At 35.0% G+C, this 21,857-nt stretch overlaps 1 protein-coding gene across 3 annotated transcripts in view; it reads right to left on the bottom strand.

Moving 5' to 3' along the window:
- Positions 1 to 21,629, bottom strand: part of LOC119660999 (zinc finger protein 2) — a 187,048-nt gene extending 165,419 nt beyond the window's left edge. The window contains exons 1-3 of one of the 3 annotated variants that reach the window (XM_038070099.1): positions 21,531 to 21,629; positions 19,648 to 19,764; positions 18,541 to 19,313 (exon numbers count right to left, since the gene is read on the bottom strand). The gene's annotated coding sequence lies outside the window, so the exon portion shown is untranslated. Of the gene's footprint in view, positions 1 to 18,540; positions 19,765 to 21,333; positions 21,352 to 21,530 lie in introns of those variants that run through there. The other 2 variants (XM_038070100.1, XM_038070098.1) reach the window with 2 other exon arrangements.
- Positions 21,630 to 21,857: the final 228 nt, after the last annotated feature.

Here is a 21,857-nt window from a genome sequence, read left to right as displayed (position 1 = left end):
TATATAAATTGCCTATATAACAATCAGGACTGGTTTTTGGCAATCGAACCCAAAACCCAAAGCTCCTCCAACTCCCCGGTTTGTGCATGCAAGTACCTTTAATAATATAGTTAGGGAGAACCTCCGTCGCTCGCACTGTTGCCTTGGAAGAGGGATTTAATATCCTTGTGTTGGGCTGGGGGATGGGGTAATAGGTGCCGGTAAGGGAAACTAAACTGAAATGCTGAATGGAAAACACTATTGTTTCGAAGCACACTTGTATGGCTCAGCAATGTCCTAAAGTTAATTAGATAAAGGGAAGAGGGTCCTTTTTTAGGTGATAACGATATATTTTAAAATAGAGGAGGAAATATCGAGTCACCCATCCTCCTAAGGACATTTTAGAGCAAATCACGCCGCATACGTGTGTGCGCTTATATTATCAGTGAAGCAGGAATCACTGAACACCTTATCACGATAAAAAAGGTGGCAGTAACTCCGGATTCCGCCAGCAATAAAATATGAAGGAGATATACAACAACCAATCAGTGGCATACTTGATGATGGTTTATAAGCCAAGGCTTATTTACTCTCCCCTGGTTTTTGGCGTCGCTCATTTCATTTTATTCCGTTGTTCTCTTCATATACGTAGTTTTAATTGGGATCCAGGAGGAGTTGCTTTTGCAAACAATTTTCCTAGAAGTCATATTGTCACCCCTTCTATCGCCAACTATCTCTCATCCTTTCTCTCTTTCTCTCTTGGGTTTCCCTTTGTACTTACATCCGCTGATGACTTAGTTGTCCTGGAAAAGGGACAACCATAGATTGCCAGGACAGGAGCGAAAGTCATTAATTTCCAGATGAGGATGACGAGGGCAACGATGGGGACCTTCCACTCCCCCATCTACCCCGAATTGACAGAAGCAAAGTGGGGATAGAATTTGGGGGTGGTAAACATGTTTTTTTTTTTCAAATATTCCCAGCCTCTTGTTACTATACGCTCGGGTACATAATAAGGGACGTTCTTTATCGCACTTATGTGTAGATGTTAGGGGATGTAAATGTGTGCTGTAGGTTTCTGGGTGATACGGAAAAATTTCTAATCTGTCGGTTCACTCATTTACCAAGCACACACAGTGACAGGCACATGCACAGGTTTCTAGAGAGGGAGAGAGTGGGAGAGAGAGAGAGAGAGAGAGAGAGAGAGCGGAGCGAGGTAATTTCGTAAAAAGAGTGAATTGAATACTTATGAAGTTACACTGTCAAAGGGAAGCCAGGGGGTGGGGGCGATTAGAATCAAAATAAAAAATTCGAAGGGGAAGATTGTAATTATATATACATAGTAATAATTATATAATTTGAATTATAATTTGATAAATTATTCAAAATATCAGAAGATAGAAATAGTGCCGAACTGGAATATCTTAGCTGTCGAGGATATTGTCCTCAAGAGGGAAGACCTCCTTAATGCGGGCATATTTTAGCATACCGACTCGACTCCATATTAAATACCCTTTTTCTCACCGTTAAAATTGGAGATGCATTCCGCCATTCGATACCGTTTACGGGTCCCTTTTTCTTCTTCTTTATACAAGAGAACATACATAAGGTATGCTAAATATTCGTAAGGGGGTTGACAACCAATGATGATAATAATAACAACGATGGGGTAAGTGGAGGAGCGAGGGTGCTCAAGTAGAATTTTAGGTACTTTAGGTTTTTGTCTCATTCATCTCCACTACCTACACTAGCGATAAATGGAGCGTTGTTGGTCCTATTTCTATGATGATGATTGCAGCACATAACAGCAAAGTCAACGATTCTTAAGGGTGGGGTAATTGTGGAGCAAAAGGGATAAACACTTTTCCACATCTGTCACACACTTATGCGCGCAACACACCATCATCACACATCGTCCTCTCATCTCGGCTCGTTTTCATTTTCCCCTGGTCCCTTACCGAAAGGACTCCTTGAGACTACCATGTATAATTATAATCATTTCTGATTGGAAGCTGTTGTTTTCTTTAGTTAGGGGGTTGCAGTCGCTTTAGCTTCTCCTTTTTTTTTTGTTTTCTTTGAGGGGGGCCGAATTCATGAAAGAAGAATAACACACGTTAGGAGATGGATAAAAACGAACCAAGGACCGACAGGCGGCAGGAATGGGGTGGACCTAGGCAAGGAAGGTTGATAAGAACCTTGCTGGGATGAAGGAATCACGAAAATAACCGGGGGAGCTGAGAGACAAAGAGAGAGCAAGATGTGGTTCGTTAGTATTTGAATCTGTTGTCTATGAAGCGAGTGAAGCGAATTCAGGCTCCAAGTGGCGGGCGACAATATATTTCATTCAACTAACCGAGCTTATGTAAAAATCTAGGTATATATATATATATATGTATTTATTTATACGCCATTTGCATTACACTAGATTAACCAACCAATTTCTTTAGAAAAATCCAGAGAGCAAGAAGGTGGAGCATCGGTTTAACCATTTTTCCTTCGTCCCAAATTCTGATGGAGACTAACAGCAGAACGATTGGATTCATTTCTGTTCTGACGGTTGTTGTTTTTTTTTTGTGTCCTTTCTGGGTACAATACTAAATGTAGATGTCGCCAGAAGGAGAGAAATCCAAAAAAAATTCTAAGAAAACTGGCGTGTGTAGGTACATATATGGATATTCTAACTTCGAAATCGTTATATTTTTGGTTTGTGGTTATTTAAATCATAGCTTCGAATGGAATGCTATCCACATTGGTAAAAAGAAGGAATTTCGAACAAAAATTTAAATGATATAAAGCTGGGTCGAAATACACATCAAATTTGCCTTTTTTCAATGAATACCAAGCTCCTCTTCAATTCTGATCCATTGGTCCTTTTTCGTTTGAGTTTTACTATTTTTTAATTAGTCTGATGAGTCCGGGTTCTTATGTAAGGAGTCAAGTAGGAGGAGAGCATATGGTAGATTGCAGGGATTGATGAAAGAGGAGACGAAAGAAGGAAAGCTAACAGTTTCAGGGAGGAACAAGGCCGGTGGTAATTGGGAGGTTTTGATTCTACCCCATATAATGTAAGGATATACAACACAATTCTGTCATTGGTCGAAAGGTTTTCGGCTGTGATATGGCTTAATTGTGATGGAATTTTAGCGAAGTGAAAAGTTTTTTGTTTTAAAAAAGTCTGAATTTTTATAAAGAAAGGAGTTATGGGTGTAGTGTAAAGTGAATGTCAATGGAATGGTCTTGGTCCTAATTTTTGTCCTTATTCAAAATTCATTGCAGAACTATGAAAAGGCGTTTGATCTATCCTAAGGATAATAATAATCGTTGGCGTAACAATCCATATTAGATCAGGGCCTTGCAGAGTGTTAGAGATCCTCTGCACTGTTGGAGGCAATGTGATCCGCGTTGCGCTCGTTTGAGGTTATTACCCTGGTTTGACTAAGGTACTCACACCCCTCACAGCTGAGTCGACTGTCATCCGACAGTTCCGAGTGAGATTTGGACCGCGACAGACCAGCGCTCAAACCACTTCAGCCATCCAGATACAGATCAATCCTGAGGGCATCCTAAATATGGGCTTTGTAAATTGAGCAAGATAACTTTCGCTTCATAGGAAATGAGCCTATCAGGATCGATTTTCAGGTCGTAAGAACATCCAAGAAGGAGTTCTTCCAGTGCAAGTAAGAAAAGAGTAGCCTGCCTGCCTATTTCGGGAACCAAATCACGGGAGGGGGGGGGATATAAAACTCTTAAACTGAACCAAAAGAGAGTCCGAAAAGTATTGCATTTTTTGACGGTTGCTCTTCTAACAAAACAACAAACCTACAGAAGCTATTCTACAAGTATTGAGAACATACAAAAGCTGCTCCTTATAGCATTGATACCTGATACCTCCACCACTAAAACCAGGTTGCCTCAAGCTCTCTCTTCACCATCATTTTACAGCTTACATACTGATTAGTAGCATTACAAAAACTGTCGCGCGTCCGATAACAAAGAAGTCTCCTCCAGCAACGCCAACAGCACAGATAACTCCATATTCAATTTGGATCTCATCTTTACTCTTTCATCCCTTGAGCTAGGGGAGGCTGATTTATGATAACCCCAAATTAATGATCCTGAAACCACCTGACCAACCCAACAGAGTGTCTCATCTGCTTTTTATTCTCTTCCGGTCTGCCAACTCGCCAACAAAAGCAGCAGGATATAGGAGAAGTGGCCAATAATGAAGAACTGCATCACAGGCACTTTTGACACGCCCCAGGCTATAGTTCTCAGAGGTGGAATTGATATGAATAACGAGAGAATTATATATTGCATTTGTGCAGATGGAAGTGAGTACGACCTGGTCGTCTCTGCTTATTCTGGCGACATTGTAAAAGCAGTTTTTGACATCCTGCCTCTGTCACTGGCTGATAGTGCTCAAATCCGTCAACCTCGACGAGCAACTCTTGCAGATGAATTTATCTCCGTAAGTCCTTGCAATATGCGTGTTACAATGGATTCATATGCAGGCTTGGTAACCTTCTTCTCTTCAGGAGTTTAACTGCAGGATCAACACTTCGGGATGCCTTGAATTCCGAAGGAGTTAATAACTGAGATGATTGCTTGTACTGAGGACTATTCATTCAGGTCACATGATGCAGAGAGCGGGGGGGGGGGGGGGGGGTTGGAGCTGGTGAAACCCTGAAGCATTGCAGCCGTCACGTCGTGATTTGTGCAAATCTTCGAAAGCCCGACAATGAAAACATGTGGCCTCTGATCGAGTGTTTCAACGTCTGTATATTGATCTGATCGGTCCTTACCCGACATGTTGGATCTATTTCGTGGAACCAATAAAACTGTTCACCTCGAACTTCATTGTTAAGCACCTGGGGAAAAGGCTCACGGTTCAATTTTCAGCATTGGGTATGCTAAAAAGAGAGCCGTTTGAGAAGAAGAAGAGGTAAGGACACAAGGTCGGGTGAACTAAATGGATAGGGTCTCAATCTTATAATTCAACGTTGATTTTGAAAATATTATCAGTATTAGGACATGATTACGGCTGTTGAATTGCATTCTAGGTATACATTTTTGCGATGAAAAAATGGATCGAGCACGGGGGTTCGTGTTCATCTTTGTGCTTTGGTCTTGTTGTTAATCTGAACGAAACCAATATATTTACATATAACGATTGCGACTCAAAGGGCAAAGTAAACTTGAGTAGACAAATTAACGTCTTTTCAGGTGGTATTTAATGTAATCAAGAAATCGAAGATTTCTGCTACTTTCAAAAGGAGAATTCTCCAAGGAATCCTTGGCTCCAACAATCAGGATGATGAGTAATTTCGTAGCCTGCCCAGCGAAGGGATGAGCGATATTTCGACCGCTTGCTTGTGGCTAAAATGTAGCTTAACAGGATGCGATGGGAAGGTCATCTAATCCGGTTGGGTGATGATTTTCAGTCCGCAATGCCTTTATGCCCAATACCTATAGTAGAAATAAGCCGGAATACTGGAACCTGAACGCTTCGGGTATAAAAGTTTTGTTTTCATCTTGTATAAGAATTTTCCTCGCCATTTATTCAAAGCTATTATTAAATAGTTAGATTTTTTTCACACTTTCAAAAGTTATAACGGTACCAAATTTTGTACTTCTACGATGAAACCCCCCTTAAGATTTCAAGGTGAATTCCTAAAATATGAGCCTTCACTACTCTATGGTTCACCCAATATCAGCAAGAAGATCAATACTAATCGTGCCCTTTCATTTGATACCCCACATCACTATATTTGTGGCGAAAAAAAATATGCATCCCCCTTTTGCATGTTTGTTGAACCTCCTTAAATTCAGTGCAAAGTGATGCCACTCGTTGTAGGGAAAGGGATTCAAAGGCAACATGTTCTCACCAAATTTCTTGATAATCGGTTCAGCCATTCCTGAGTAAATCGGGTTTGACAGACAGACAGACTGACGGACAGATAAATATTGAATCGGTTCTAATAAGGTTTTGCTGCAGATAAAAGGCAAGAGAGAACATGGCAGACCCTGCTTTCGATTAAGTAGACCAGAACGTTAGGTAGCTGCTAAGGATATTGGCGGACCTCGAAGCAAAATCTAGGTTGTTTAGAATTTCTTACGAATACAGGCCAACATCAGACACGGATTGTCAATAATGATGATGAATTTCGATTCTCGATTTCTTGGCCCATTGACAGCGGAAAGTTTGTCATTTACTTCGCCAATGTTCGTCAATAGCACTGGCCCTAGCATACCCCTTGCAATACCCCGACCAATAGTAGAAACAGATCCGATTCGTAGTTACTTGACTTGACAGAGGATAGGCGCACAATGAGAAACAATTTCAGAAGCCTACTAAGGCTCGAATTTCTTAATTAAGCTGAATAAGCAGCACATCCTTCATCAAAAGTTTGCGCAATATCCAGAGATACTGCTAAGCATTACCTTCCTTACTTAAACGTTGATATAATCTTGGTGAACTGAATTGTATCACGTGTTTGACTTTTGGTGTTGGCGTTGGAGAATAGCCCCCTAAGTCGACACAGGGTTTCATATTTTTTCGGTATCAGGATACCTGTTATTTTGGTATGACATATCGATCATAAATATTTGAGCCCTTTTTATGACTTTGTATATCAAGCTGTGAAAAGGAGTTTCTATCTGAAATGTTTCAAAGTGTCAGGGAAGGGTTCAGGATTTTTTTCGTACCCTTTCGCCCCTTGAACCCTCTTAAAATAATGAAACTAATTGTGGTATCTTAACTGCAGCCAAAAAAAGTGACAATTTAGCAAAAATCTTGGAATCTAGTTTCCATACACTTCCAAGGAAATAAAATTTTTGAAGCCTCCGAAAAATGGGAAGACTTTCCAACGAACCGCTTCCAAAATTCATGATTCAAGTTTTAGCAGTTATTCAGCTATGGTAAGGTCACGTTCAGTTCTTACTTAGATCGGTTTTGATTCTAATTTCAATCCAATTTCGCATTACATTTGGGAAGGAGGTCCTTGGTGCTGGAACTATGCGAATTCGTCGCCGTGCTGGGCTAATATTTTCTTGGATGTTAATTATTGTAAGCGACAGAAAGGACGGCCGAAATAACAGTGGCTTGACACGCTGGATAGGGATTTGGGGGGGGAGGGGCCTTTGATAGAACCAAATGGTGAAATCAATCACGGCGAGCCCGCTTATTAATGGGACAAAGACGGAAGAAAAAGCAGGAGAAGTAGATTTTTCAAAAAACACACAAGTGTTTCATCTAAACTGCCAAGCTGACATTATTCTTAGATGTTTAAGATGAATTCCCGGGGAATTGACAAATTAGCATGTACTCATCTGATTTCCGTGGATATAAGGTCAGCTCTCGGAATAACTTCCTCGATACGGGCGATATGAGGGAAGCCAGTTATAGAGAGCAAGGACGCAATGCCGTTTAATGAATCTGAACACAATTATTGCAAAAGGGGATCACATCTCCACCCACCTCCCCCTACTCTCTCTCTACTTCATCGCGACTATCACTAACGGTAAATTCCTAGTAACTTTTCGCGGAGAATTTGTGAAAAGACGAATAGATGAGATGAGTATACAAATGGACCGATCTAATCCGTTTTTAGTTGAGAAATCGATCGATACTTTAAAATGCAATAAAACTAAAAACCTTTTCGATTAACAAAAGGTCAATTTGGTTTCTTATATAAACAAAGGGCGGAAGGCAAATGTGGTTTATGCGTATAAGTACTTATTCGTCATATTTTATAACAATATATCATTTCAATGATTCATTTTGAAAATTTAGATGCGGGAAAAACTATAAGGAATGAATAATAGTAAATGAATCTTTTTATAGTTTTAGCTCAATTAATTTACAATAGTTATACTACCATTTTATGGTAACTATCAAATGAAAAGAAAATCGAAACCAGCATAGGTTATGGGAAAACACTCTCTTGATTTTGATTGGTTATTTGCCAGAACAGAACCCCCCCGGATTTCTAGTTAACTGGAATTTGATTCGTGGAAAGAGGTATAGTGAGTTGAGAGGCGTTGCATGCGTTAATTTTTTAAATAAATTTCTCTAAATAACAACATTTTTCCGGTAATTTTCTTAAAGAAAATTATTATCTCAATGCCGACGGCACTACTGATTTATTTAATTTGATCGTAAATAAGGATATTTTTATGGTTATATCGATGATTACGTTTGTAAATGTATTGATATAGGATTAAATTAGTGCTTAATAATAAATTATATAAATAAATAATTATAAATTATTATTAGCACTTTGAATTTTTTTATTGGAAATTTAATTTTTTAATTAGCCCATTTAGACCTTTATATTACATATGACAATTGAAAGATAGATACATCGCAATAAACTACGAATAACAAAGATATTTAGAGAATTTAAATTTAGATTTTAGTATATGCTTTCTGCTCATTCCTTTATGGAGTATAGGGCCACACAGTCTGCTGATCATAAAGCTGAGCACAAATAACCATGACGGCCGGGATTCGAACCCCGGGCAATAAGATCGAGAGACGGACACACAGCCGCTGCCAAACCATTGCACTGTTTTTCTATGTTAATTTAGAAAGGTAATTTACCTTCTGATCTACATCAAAATGATAATTTCTGCATTCATCCCTCAAAAACATACAATAAACCATTTTCACAACCACCTTGATATACCTTCTTTTTGATGTGTAAACCATTTTGTTCTCGAACATCCCTAATACTGTTCAGAAACATTTCAACAAGCCCCTAAAAATCCAAGTGAAAAAGGGACAAATATTTGCTGCTTCTTTTCAAACAACAACAAAAAAAAAACCCATACTCACTGAAACTTAAATCACATCCCCGTGGAATTTCATTGAAAATATTACAAATAAATATCGATATGAATTATCACCATTAACCAAACATCTCCACTGATCATGTATTTGTATCTAGTCAGTGTTCTTTCTTCATCTTTTGCTTGTCCTTAAATGGTTTTACTATAGATGTATGGGTAAATAAATGCGGTCTCCTGCATTAAGTGAGGTCTCAGCAGATAGGGAAGGATATAAAATCTATTGTACATGATTGATACATGTATGAATGGATGGTATAGAAAAGACATACATGTTTGCATATAATAAGAGGACAAAGTTGTTTGATTAAATTTTTTTTTCTTAAAAAATTTTCAGTGGAAATTGAGGGAAATTATGGAAATTTATCCTGTCCTTTTCTCACTTGTAAGATCTTTAAGATAATATGTATAATAATAATTTGCCTAACTATGCCCGTCTAGTTAAATTTACCAATCCATGATCCATGATTTACTATTTGTAAATCAAAAATATTTTAGAAATTTACAAATGCAAATACTTGATTTGAATCTTGCAGATATTTAGATCCAATCCCCACTATGCAGTTATATGCCTATTTGATTGCTATATAACTTATTACTCTTTGCCTCGAATTCATCCATGAGAACAAATTATTATATAACCTTAGAAAAAAGCCTCTTAAGAACATTCTCAGAATAACTTCAACATATTCAATTAGTTCAAAATAAGAATTCGACTTAAAATTATATTTGTTTAATTTATAAAAAAAATCACGGAAAAGGCCCCTCACCGCCATACCGTTAGTAGATGCAAATAAATCCACTAAAGCATACTATGCAATTGTATACTATTGCAAGTTTTCATTCGCATAGCATCAAATCCAAATGTTTATATCAATTATGTATTTGAAAAGTAAACACAGGTGTCGTCCAATAGTAAGAGGGAGGAAAGGAAATTGATCATCAATTCGCCCATGACATTTATTTGATATGAAATTGAAGAAATTCATTTAGTACTAAAGAGGAAGACCTAGTTGTTTTGATAGTACTTTTTTTCTACAGATTTTTTTTTTCGCCCTTGGTTTGCTGATAATGAATGAGCTGTTTCCCTTTTTTTTTCTATATAATACATAGTTTTATCTATTTATGGATTCTAGCTTGGAATTTATTTAATTCCACGAATTCTTATTGGCAGAAAGTTGAAAACTGCATATTTTTTTTTATTATTTATTTATTTATTTATTTTTATTCGTTTGCTATTCCGGGAACATGATACGATTACTGTATAGAAGTTTCAAATGTTATATTTACTTCTGGTTTAAAAAATGATAGATCTGCTAGGGACCTAGATGAAATTAGGCACTTTGATTTATGACATTTATTTAAGTATAAAAAAAAAAACAGATGAATATTCTCATAAACTATCAAATGGACTTAGTGATTCATCTTTTAATTATTTAGATGGTTGTATATTATTACCTATTAATTCTTTAAATAGTATAGACATTATCAAAGCATAACTTCTAGCGTTCCTAGAATATAATTATGTTTATTTAAATTATAATTTATAATTTAAATCTCTCCATCCATAGTTATATTTCGAGTTCCATAAAATGAAAAAAGAAGTCCACCATCTACATAAGTAAAATGTGAATTAACATATGCAAATGACAGTCTATGGTAATATCCAATTGTTCTTTCTATTTCATATTATTAATTTAAAATTTGAATAGAAATTTTAAACTCTTCGATAACAATAAAATCACTAACCATACCTGATTTATCATTTTTCGTCCACTACATCCTACCCAAAAATTTCAATATAATTCTGTCAATAATAAAAATATTTTTCAATGGATAATAACATAAGGACCACCCTAACATCATATTATCTTTCTCTCTTTCTCTTTCACCGACTATCCCACAGTATTCCCTAAATAGATTCCGTACCTACTTAACTAAAGGAAACCTTATTGAATTGAACGAAAGGGACAGGATATTCAAAGGTAACTATGCATTTTTCCTGCTTTGCTTTAGAAACAATAGACCATAGAGACAAAAGCATAGACTCAGAGGCAGAAAATCTAAACGAACCAAGCCTGTTGGTTACTTGTTTCATTATGCTTTATTCAACTTCAATTTCAACCCCTATTTCATCTCACCTCGTATCCCTGTGCTGTCTGACTGTATTTCGCCGATCATACCTTGATTATCCATGAACCCATGAGTCCTGATTTTTGTCAAATTTCGTTACAGCGAAATCTACATGTATACGCAGTTAAGACCCGAGAAGAACAACAAAACACAACGACACACATCCTTGTAAGGTTATTAAGGACTTTTGCAGGAAAACAGAAGGAATACTCTTTTTTTTTTCTGTATCTACTCTTCTTGGTTCCTATTCAAAGTTTAAAAAGGAGACGTGTTTTTCTTGAATCGGATTGGGTCTTCCTTTCAAAAAATTTTATTCAAGGATCAGATCACTATTGTCTCTCCTTGAAGATTATGTTATACTTGGTATATGCGAGCGTTTCAGATATTTTGCACCTATTTGATTGATGGGTGCTTTGTTTAAATACATTTTTTTTTGGGTGTTTTGTACGTTATCCTGCTGCTGCTGTTGCTGAGGTTATTGTTCAGCCTAGGATAGTCATCGTAGTTGAGCAAGATGAACACCTGCGCATGAAGCATAGCAAAAAAACCAACAATCACCCTGTGGTCGTTCAGGTTTTTCAATTCGAAATAAGGTAGAACTGTAGGTACAGTATGGGAGAATGATAGTTGTAACATACCTCATCGTCCGACGGCAATTTATCCGGTTTTATTTTTTCCGGTCCTGTTGTCTCTCTTGAGAATATATCCAGACAAAAGGATACGATTACATTTGCAGACGTGCAAAATATGGAGAGCCTGTTTTAATATTTTGTTCATTGCAATTTGTATGGTTTAAGTTGCTCTAAACAATGTAGGATTTTCTTGGGATCGGTCGGAACAAGGGGCAAGCTCAAAGTGGAAATTTTCGAAAATTTGAATTCCTTTGTCGGTTTTGAGTATGAGAGATTAAGGGATGCGGAACGTTTTTGTCTATTTTGCATTTTTTGTTAATTCAGTCCTTTAAGATCCCTGGATTAATTAATATAAACATTTTTAATACCAACCCGAGAATTATTGGTAATGGAGACGAAAATATTGCCTTGAACTATTGGCGTGACACGTTTTGATCATATCGAAAGGAGGATATCTGCAATCGATATGGGGTTGCACCGATCGTGGAAAAACTGTGAGAGAGGCGTCTTCGATGGTATGATCATGTGATTTCCACTAATGAGCATTCACTCGCCAAGATTCGTCTGAACATCGGAGTCGATAGTAAGCGACCAAAAGGTCGGCTCAAACAACGGCGGCTTGATACGCTGGATGGGGATTTGAAAGCTTCGCGATCGCATCCAGATTAGTCTTTTGACAGAACCAAATGGTGAAACCGATCCCGATGAGCCGACCCCGCTTGTGAACGGGACAAAGACTGAAGAAGAAGAAGAAGAAGAATTGTTGGTAAAAAATATGAAAAGGGCAGAAACATCGTATTGCCGGGGATATCTGGACCTAAATCGGTACAATATTCTGATGGCGAAATATTGTTTAAAACGACCGTGGATATACCGATCCGGAAAACTCGGACCATCACAAAAGTCATCAAAACCCCAAGACCAGCAGAATTTTGTAGGGGACGTAACGACCCAAAATCAGAAAATATAAATATTTTGAAAATATTATGCGGGATTCAGGAAATACTACTCGAAAATTACAAGCAGTTGGCAAATATTGCGGATTTTCCAAACCTACTGCTGTAGGGGTGTTCCCTGGCCATACATCAGTTCTTTGTGTCGCTTAGAAATCCTGACTCGATCTACTTACAAAATAATTTTGACACCACTCCATATCGTTTCAAGAAATCTAACGTCTTTGGTCTTGAAGCCATTGTACCAAACACTGCAACTACACCAAAGTGTCATAGTCATTTCAATACTAATTCCTCAATGCGGGACAGAACAATGAGAATTTCAGGCTCATTTCGGTAAACTAATTTGTAAGTTCGGCCGCCCCCAAAACTAACCTTGAACCCGCAAGAAATTTCAAACCCAATTCAGACGAACTAAACCACTGTCAAACTTAACAAAGACTGAGTCCGAAAGAGGGGATGTCTAAACTTGTCGAATATTTGAACGATTTGATAAATTAGGGAATTTAGCGGAGGCAAATTTTGTTGCAGTTAAAATCCAAATACACAAAGGAACTTCATACAATCAGGTTTTGGGCCTAGTTCCGCCAATACAATATCACTAGCGGCTACATGGCATCCTGGCCTACGTCATCGTCCTATCTGAGATAGACTTTTCCCCATTTTCTTTTTCAAAGATTGACATTGACAACTGTTCAATTGGTTCCTGAAATACTGTACTGGATTTTAAGTGTAAAAATATTTGGCCAAGAAAAAGGACGAGAAATGACTGCATCCTCTATATTTGTCATGTTAACAATAAAATTAAATCAGAAACAAAAAATTCACCCGGTGCTGAAGAATGGACCAGGTTGTTCCCGAAATATCGATATATGCTGAATAAAATTTTTCTTCTAGCAACGGAGACGGTATTGAGTTTCATTGCCTAAAAACTTTTTGCTAGAAATACCGCGAATCTGCATTTGATTAAAACAAAATTTAAGAAAAAGACCATTGCAATGTGTGAAGTGTTTGGTTTCCCGTTCACTCCTTCGTGGAGTAAAGGGCATCCGCACAGTCTGTTTTTTGTTATTATCCCTCCCCCTCTCATTTTCAACTCCATTGCCTACACACTTAATGTTCTACAAATGACAATCTTTCAGCAGCACGACTTGGTTTGAAGATGCTACCCCCTCAACCATCACGCTGTCAAAATATCTGAAAGATATTTTCGAAATTTGACACTTTTTGAAAATACAAAAAATAAAATAATAAATTCTTCCGGGAAAATATTTGATTCTAACAAGCTCCCAGAAGCTGGTTTTCTGTTATATATTTCGTAGATTTAGATATAGGCATCCAAGATAGGTAAAAAGGGCTACGTTTTGCTGACTGTGGGCTAAATTTACAGTCACCATTCGTTTTATTTATCAAAAATTAGGTCAATATTGTAAAACAAAGTAAATTCGACGTTAAGCAAATACGTCAATAAGTTGCCTTATTGAGGGTTGAACCACTATCGGCAGTTCCTATTTCAGTTGACTTGGGAGTTGGATGAGCACAATAGTCCTCCTGGGCATGGTTCAAATCACCCTTGATTATTATGAGAAGCCAAATTGGCAGATTTGATTTTTTGAAGATATTTTTTTTTGTTTTTCAGATAATTTCGATTTATATTTGGTATTTTTTACTAGTCATGTATTGAGCACCATGCACCATAATTTAATATAATTAATAAAAAAAAGACAAATATTATGAAAAGGAGTCAATGCGACGAAGATTTCGAAAAAAAGGCTTCTTCTAATTGTAGTGGTCTTCCATAAATTACCACAAACTCGTGAAGCCCCTTTCAAACTGTTTAAAAAGAACGACACTAACACCTTATCGAGATAAAGGCAAAAGTTCAGAATCCTGTTTGGTTTGCTATTCTATTTGGTACTATATCGAGAAATCTAAATATAACAACAACCACAAATCAAGAAAGACCCAAAATCTATCTTGATTTTTCTCCTTGAATTTTTGTATAATCTTTACTTTCTTTTGCTATCACTTTTTAGGTGAATTTTCTGGTTTATTTGATATTTATTTTTCACGGTAAAATGATAAAAAAAAAATATGAAAGATTCTTGTTTACTTAATATTCCAAAAATTTTCCTTTCAGTGTTTTACGCATGCGGGGTTTGTTTTTTGGGAATGTTTGCGGGAGAAAAGATCAATTTTTCGGGATAGTTGAGGCTATTTATTTTTTTGTTATTTTTGTGATAAAATGGCAGAACGGCGTAATTTTTCTAATTCTTTATTCATTTTGTATGTTTTTTATTTTGTCAGACTTTTACACTTGTCAGACTTTTCTTGCAGCTCAGTTTGAAGAAAAGAGGATGATTTTTAGATTTATTTATTATTTATGGTAAAACGATTCGAATCCCCAATTTCTCTCCTTAATTGTTTTACCTTTTACTCATTGGAAGCTGATTTCAGCGAAAAAAAACCCTTCATTTGTCTTTCAGATTTATTTAATACCTATTTTACCTATAAATACTTATATATTCATTTTTAAGAACTAAATAAAAGTAACAATTAGAGAAAAGTAAAATAAAAAAAAAGTAAAAGAGATCGGTCTGATATTTAGATATTTCCTTTTTAATCCGAATCTCTTTAGCATTTTATCCAATTTTATTGGATTTTAATCATAGAAATCCTATTTACTAATAACATACAAGAAGATTGATATATATCAACAATTAATTAAACCAATTTGTTAGTTACTATTAATTAATTAATTATGCACAAAGTTTGCGATCGAGTTTCGTCATTGACCTTGTATAATGTAACCCATGTATATATGATAGACTTTCTCTATCTCACTGTTATTTACCCTTCCTATGATCCTATATGAGGTACTGGGTATACATTAAACACTTCGGCGTAATATAGTTTTAAAGTTTGATTTCCAAAAATTCACATTTCTTGTTCTTGTAAATTTGTAATTTCATATTTCATCATTGACATTTGTTAAGTTCAATGAAAACGATCCAGAACGGCCATAATTCATCTTCGGCCGGAATAATATTTAAGTATAATAATATAAATTCCATTTTGATATATAACATAAATCCCATATCAGTTCAAAATAAGCTGCGAAAATTTGAAGGTTCCGTATCTTTTCGTTGTTGATGTTTTTTGAAATAATCATTTTCTGGTAAATGTCAATTCATGCGATGACTATAAAGCACTTGACTTCTTCTGAAGGATCATACCAAAAGCGGAACGGCAAGTTGAAGGCTTTTTCTATCAAGCGCAATAGATTTGCTCCTCGACAAATCTGGACCAAACCTGCGACCGAAAAAAAGTAGCGAAGCGACCCCGTCGAAAGGAACAGAGATTAAAGAAAACGAATAAGAACGTTTACCCCCGTTCGCGGAGTTTCAGTACAATTGCACTCATTTTTGTTAAGGAATCTTTTCTTGTCCTTCGTAACTTCAGATTTCTAGTGATCCTCAAAATGCTCCCTCCACATGCTCCTTTTTCGTGCCTAGATCATCTTTTCTGGTCTGAAACAACTTCTTGGTCCAATTTACCAAATTAATGTTGCTCTAATTTCAATAGATCTTCGACGAAAAATTGGATTGATCTGAACGTGAAGAGAGAGCAAAAGTCCTTCTTGCTGTTCTTTAACTTTTGAGCCGTTCGATAGCAGCCTCTGTAAAAGTTGAAACCATTGAATTGAAGACAAAGTAAAACTTTGCAACCACAGTAGTAAAAGTCCACGTTACTCTGATATGAAAACTGGTGGTCACTCTTGATATAAAAATTGGTGAAAAAGTACTTTTTCCGGGCATGATTTTATTCGACAGCCTTCTGCCACGTGGCAGTTCTGTCTCAGTATGACAATATAGCAGCGATCAAACCCCATATAAATGGATACTGCAGGGTTCTATAGGATATATAGCCTCTACCCATATTATTTTCGGTTTATGGTTGACGCACGTCTACAAAGCGTTCAACTGATTTTGTCACTATCACTTGCATAAGCGGATTAATTAATAAAAAACCTTGCTCAATATGAGTGATATATGGATCAACAAAAGTTCAAGACAGTTTCCCCTCAATTAGTGCGTTTGAAAACCTTTAAACAACAAACTTTGTTGTATTAGTACTAATTCTGACAAAGTTCATACTTCGCGAATGAACTACTTGTCTAGTCAGAAAGGATGACGTTTTCTAGGACAAATTGTCAAAATTCATATCCACCACCAAACTACCAAAGTTTACCTGTTTGAGGAAATAAGTAAACTTCATTCTTCTACGGTAGACTGCCAATTTTCATTCTTCGGAGATAGACTGCACTAATTTCATCCTTCAGGGATATACTATCAAATTTCATTCTTCCGAGATACGCTACTACTTTGTGGTTTGCACCATTCTAAAGAGAATTTGCCTCTTTCGAGGGTAGTATAACAAATATGATCTTTCTGTGATCATTCTTCAAATTTGACAATAATGAAGTAGAAGAACCAATTCCAATAAACCAAGGAAGGCATGAGAGAAAATTGAAAGTTTGTGAATATAAGTTGTGTGACTGCCAATTTCTTGGCTAGTCCTGGGGTTAGCCAAACCACATTATTAGAAAGTGACAATGATGGCGCATAGGTGCGATTGACACGATGTTTTCTACATTGGAATCCATGCGAACCACATAAGCCGCAATTAGTTCAACCGCAGGAGAATTTTTGTTTTTACAATAAAGGAATTATTAGAATTTGGAAAACTGAGGATCCAGTTTTTAATAGGTGGAAGATTCTCATTTTCTGAAATTTTTTAGAAGATTTTTCTCTTTTTCTTCTTCTTTAGCCTCAGTCTCAAATTTTAAGGAGTATATAATAAATATTTTGTTACGACCACCCACCATAATTTGAAATATACCGACAAATTTTTCGTAAATTTTCCAGAAGCCGAAATAAATATTTTCTTGGAATTCGCCGAAACCGAAAAGGAAATATTTTTTCTGAAATATTCTGGAATCAAAACAGAATATTCTCCTCAAGTTTTCATTAAATGAAATGGAATATTTTCTTAAAATTTTCTAAAAAGGAAAGCTAGACATTTACTCTAAATTTTCCCCGTAATGGAATCTTTTAAGTTTTCTTGATAATTGTAGTATCCAAATCAAAAATATGTTTTGGGAGAAAAACTAAGCATTTTCCTCGAATTTTCTGTAATTAATAACATAATTTTCGGCTATTAACATTCTAAAAATATGTCCTAGTATAGTTATCATTATATTTTTCTGAAATTATTCAGAAACAATTGGGAAACCATCTTTTGAAAATGTCTAGGGATTGATATGGAATATTTTCTTTTTCTGGAATTGGAATAAAATTTTACCCTGAAATTCTTGAGAATCTGAATATCGATCGATGTCGAAATCGAGACGAACTAAACGCTAAAATATTCCGGAAGTAAAATGGAATATTTTTCGGATCAGAAAAGAAATATTTTCTGCAAGTTAAAAGAGTTTCTTGAACTTTGCCAGAATTAGATTTGGAAATATTTTCCCAAAATATCTTTGAATCAGAAAGAATATTTTCTTGTAATTCATCGGAATCTAAAAGCAAATATATCCATTAAATTTTCCGGGTTCGAAGTATACTTTTTCGAATCTGAATTTTCCGGTCTTAAAACCGAAATGTTGCCGGAAAATACTTTGGAAATCGAAGCCAAATATTTCCCTGAAGATCATTGAAATTTGAACTAATTGTAAATTGCTTATGATAAGTGCATCCATGGAGATGGTATTTTGATTTATAGACGATCTGTCTAACTTACAGATATATTATATATATGGATCAGGATCTTGAACATCAAACTATCAACCTTGATGGTGGTTAATTGGAAGTCAATTAAATTATAAAGGCCCTAAAATACAAGCTAGCTATGAGTATATTATTTATACTATTTATCTACCAACTATAGTATCGTATAGTACTAATCACAATAAATATAAAAAAAACACTCACTTTTTCTCCGCCAATCCACGAAATCAGCTACCACCTTAAATATGTTGAATTTATATGATTCATTTGATATCAGATACGTCGTACAGGATCGCCTTATCAATTCTCGATTATGGTGAAAAGAAAATAAAATCTTTTTCTTTTTCACCTTAGTCAAATCACTTCATTTTCTTAAATATTTCATTTATTTCACTTTCAATTTTTCTGATTTTTTGATATTTTTTTTTTTCTTTTGGCTTCTCTGCATTTATTCCTTTTGCGTAACATACACAGAACACATACACACACAATAAATAAATTTTATATGGAAAATGCATGGAATAAATTCAACTGAATATTATTATCATTATCATCACTTGAATTTCATATTTTTTTAGATTTTATTTAACAGATGGAAATCCTTTTATATTTCTCGGTGATGTTGTTGTTAAATTTTATTCTGTTGTTGGAAATTTTTCACATATAAGAAGAGGGGAACCAAAAAAAAAAACGAAGTAAATCACTAAGAAAACATAAGAAATATTTTTCCTTTCATTATTGTTTTTTTCTTTTTATCTATTTTACAATTTTATAGAACACTTTTTTTTGTTTTCTCTTTGTTGTTTATACTGCTGCTGTTGTAAATCCTGTTGTTTTTTTGCTGTTTTTATTTTTCCGATTATTTAGGGAGAATAATATTTAAGCACATCACACACACACGGACAAGAAATAAGCAACCTATCAACATTTTTCGACGGCATTTTATAATTATAATTATTCACGTCGCAGCAAGAAAACTATAATAGTGTCGGGAACAAAATATAATATCATCCACGATACAAAGAGTGAAAAATTAACTAAATTCTGAATGAAAAATTTACCCAAAAATTTCGAATCGGGAATTTATATTTTTTTTTATTTCCGAGAATTTGAGATGTTATTTATGATGTGATCGATTTTATGATTTACTTTTCAAACTCTTCAAATTTATTAGAATAAAAATGAATTTGAATTCCAAAGGATAAAGTAGATACGCTTCCTTTTATTATAAAGACTTTGTTGTTATTTAAAAAAGATATTTACTCTTATATTGATTCATATAAATTTATTTATTTAATTTTTAATATTTACTTTTTTTTAGAGATGTTTTAGGAACTACACATTGCATTTTTCTTAATAGCAGATATCTGTATATGTATACATTTTAAAAATATATATGTATATATATTTTTTGTTAAATTTATTTGTCTGAAAATGGAAAAAGAAAAACAACATGTTACTCGAACGATATTCACGATATAACGTTTATACTCGTGTCTATTAAAAAATTAAGAGAATACTAAAAAAAACTAAATTGAAAATTAGGAAATGGTGAAAATATTATCGTAAAATACTATTGGGACGTGTCATAAAGGCGGGTATAATTCAATTCTATTCGAATTATTAGTTATATTCTATCATATACAAAGTATCTAAATAGTCTGTAATCCACTTTCTAGAAAAGGACGTGGCGTATTTGACAGATATCAGTTTAGTAATTCATTTCAGTCTTTAGTTTCCCTACTATCTATCTGAATCTTTAGTTAATTTAGTTATTATTTTGCCCTACTGTCTATTTGTTTCTTTTACAATTCTTGAGTAACATTTTAACTTGTTCTTGTTATATTATTGAGATTTCTATGAATTTCTTGTCCAAAATTCCAGGTTTATTGAAATCTTTAATCACAATCAGGGATGCTGAATAAATCACGACGTTTTTTACAAATACGTTGTAGAATCCTTGAAGTCATCACGTCACTGGTGAAAAGCTAAATCTAACAATAAACCAAATTCACTTTACACTATCTCCGATGACCCTACTGCATTTTTTTTGCAATATATGCATAAATTGACACATAAGGCTATATCACCATTTATATATCTATATTTGTTTCATCGAAGTCACATCCACGTGCAGTATATGATGAACCTTATATGATATATAGATCAGAAAACAACACGCACTTTCAACAAATCATCCAATTTTTATATTGGAAAGCAGAGTTTTTGCGCCAAAATCAAGAAATCCTATGTCTGGTAAAAAAATCCTTTTTTCGGCGGTTACTTTTGTTCAAATCAGCTTCACGATTTGTTTTGTATTAACACAAAATTCCATTAGGAATTTAGGGATGAAAAACACATTTTTTTGGAGGTGTTAATTAATCTTAAGGATACTTTTAAGGCCACTTTAACTGATAACAAAACTTTATCAGGTGTCATTTGATATTTTCTCAGGGATACCACAAGTTTATTGAATATCATTTTTTAAGTCACATATTTCCTGTTTTGAAAAAGTGTTATTTCGTAGTTCAAATTTTATATTTTTATTGGTTTTAGGTTTTTGACAGCACGGTGATTACCACATTATTGTTTGACAACTATTTATAAATTTATAAATATCTTTATAAGATTTGGGCGCGCAAAGTGAGGATCTTGGGTCCGGCACAGGGAGTTACGATGTTCTTGTTAAAATTTTATATAGCACTTTGTCCTTACTTCGCGATAATAGCAATTGTTTTGCAACTTGAATGCCGCCCTTATGACAGGGTTCTTTTCGGGGTAATAAAACTCGGTTTTCTTTTAAAATAACTCTTTCATCCGAAATATATATTCATGAAGAACGTCCCGCGATAGTATTGTCAACAGGGAAGTAATAATTTTTTAATTGAGACAATAAAAATTAAAAATAATTATATGTCAGTATAAAATAATTAAAATTATTATAAAAATAATAAAAACTAAAAAAAACTAATATACAAGTTAACAAAAAAAGGTTACATGCGCTCATGCCGAGCGATGACCGAAGACTGTTATACTCGTTTACATATGACCATAACTCGCTGGAGAAGGGATATTGGTAGAGTGGTTATAATCACACGGCAAAAATATAACTAAACAACAACAATAACAACAACAACAACACTACAACATCAAAAAATACATATGAACATTTTATACTGAAAGTAGTCCCCTACACGATTCAACACAAAACTCTAAATCGTACACATGGTATGGTATCTTTGACTGCTAAAACCGCGACGGACTTCAACTACACCGCGGCAACAAAGTCTTCCCATCGAACACCACACCATATACCTTACCACCATCAAGTTCGTCTACTGGTTTCAGAGTAAAAGAGACATGCATGAAATTATACCAGCGAAAATCTGAGCATACACAAATTTAATTCAGATACTCTGGGAGTTGTTTTAGTTTATTTTTCAGTGCTGACAAAATGAGATGGTAGATACCTAGCTTGAAAAGATACAAGATACACGTTGAATATGAAGCGAGATGAGATG

Source organism: Hermetia illucens, chromosome 7 (assembly GCF_905115235.1).
Source record: "Hermetia illucens chromosome 7, iHerIll2.2.curated.20191125, whole genome shotgun sequence".
Classification (NCBI taxonomy): Eukaryota; Metazoa; Arthropoda; class Insecta; order Diptera; family Stratiomyidae; genus Hermetia; species Hermetia illucens.
Note: the sequence above shows the minus strand (reverse complement) of the source record. Positions and strands in the feature narration are given on the sequence as shown.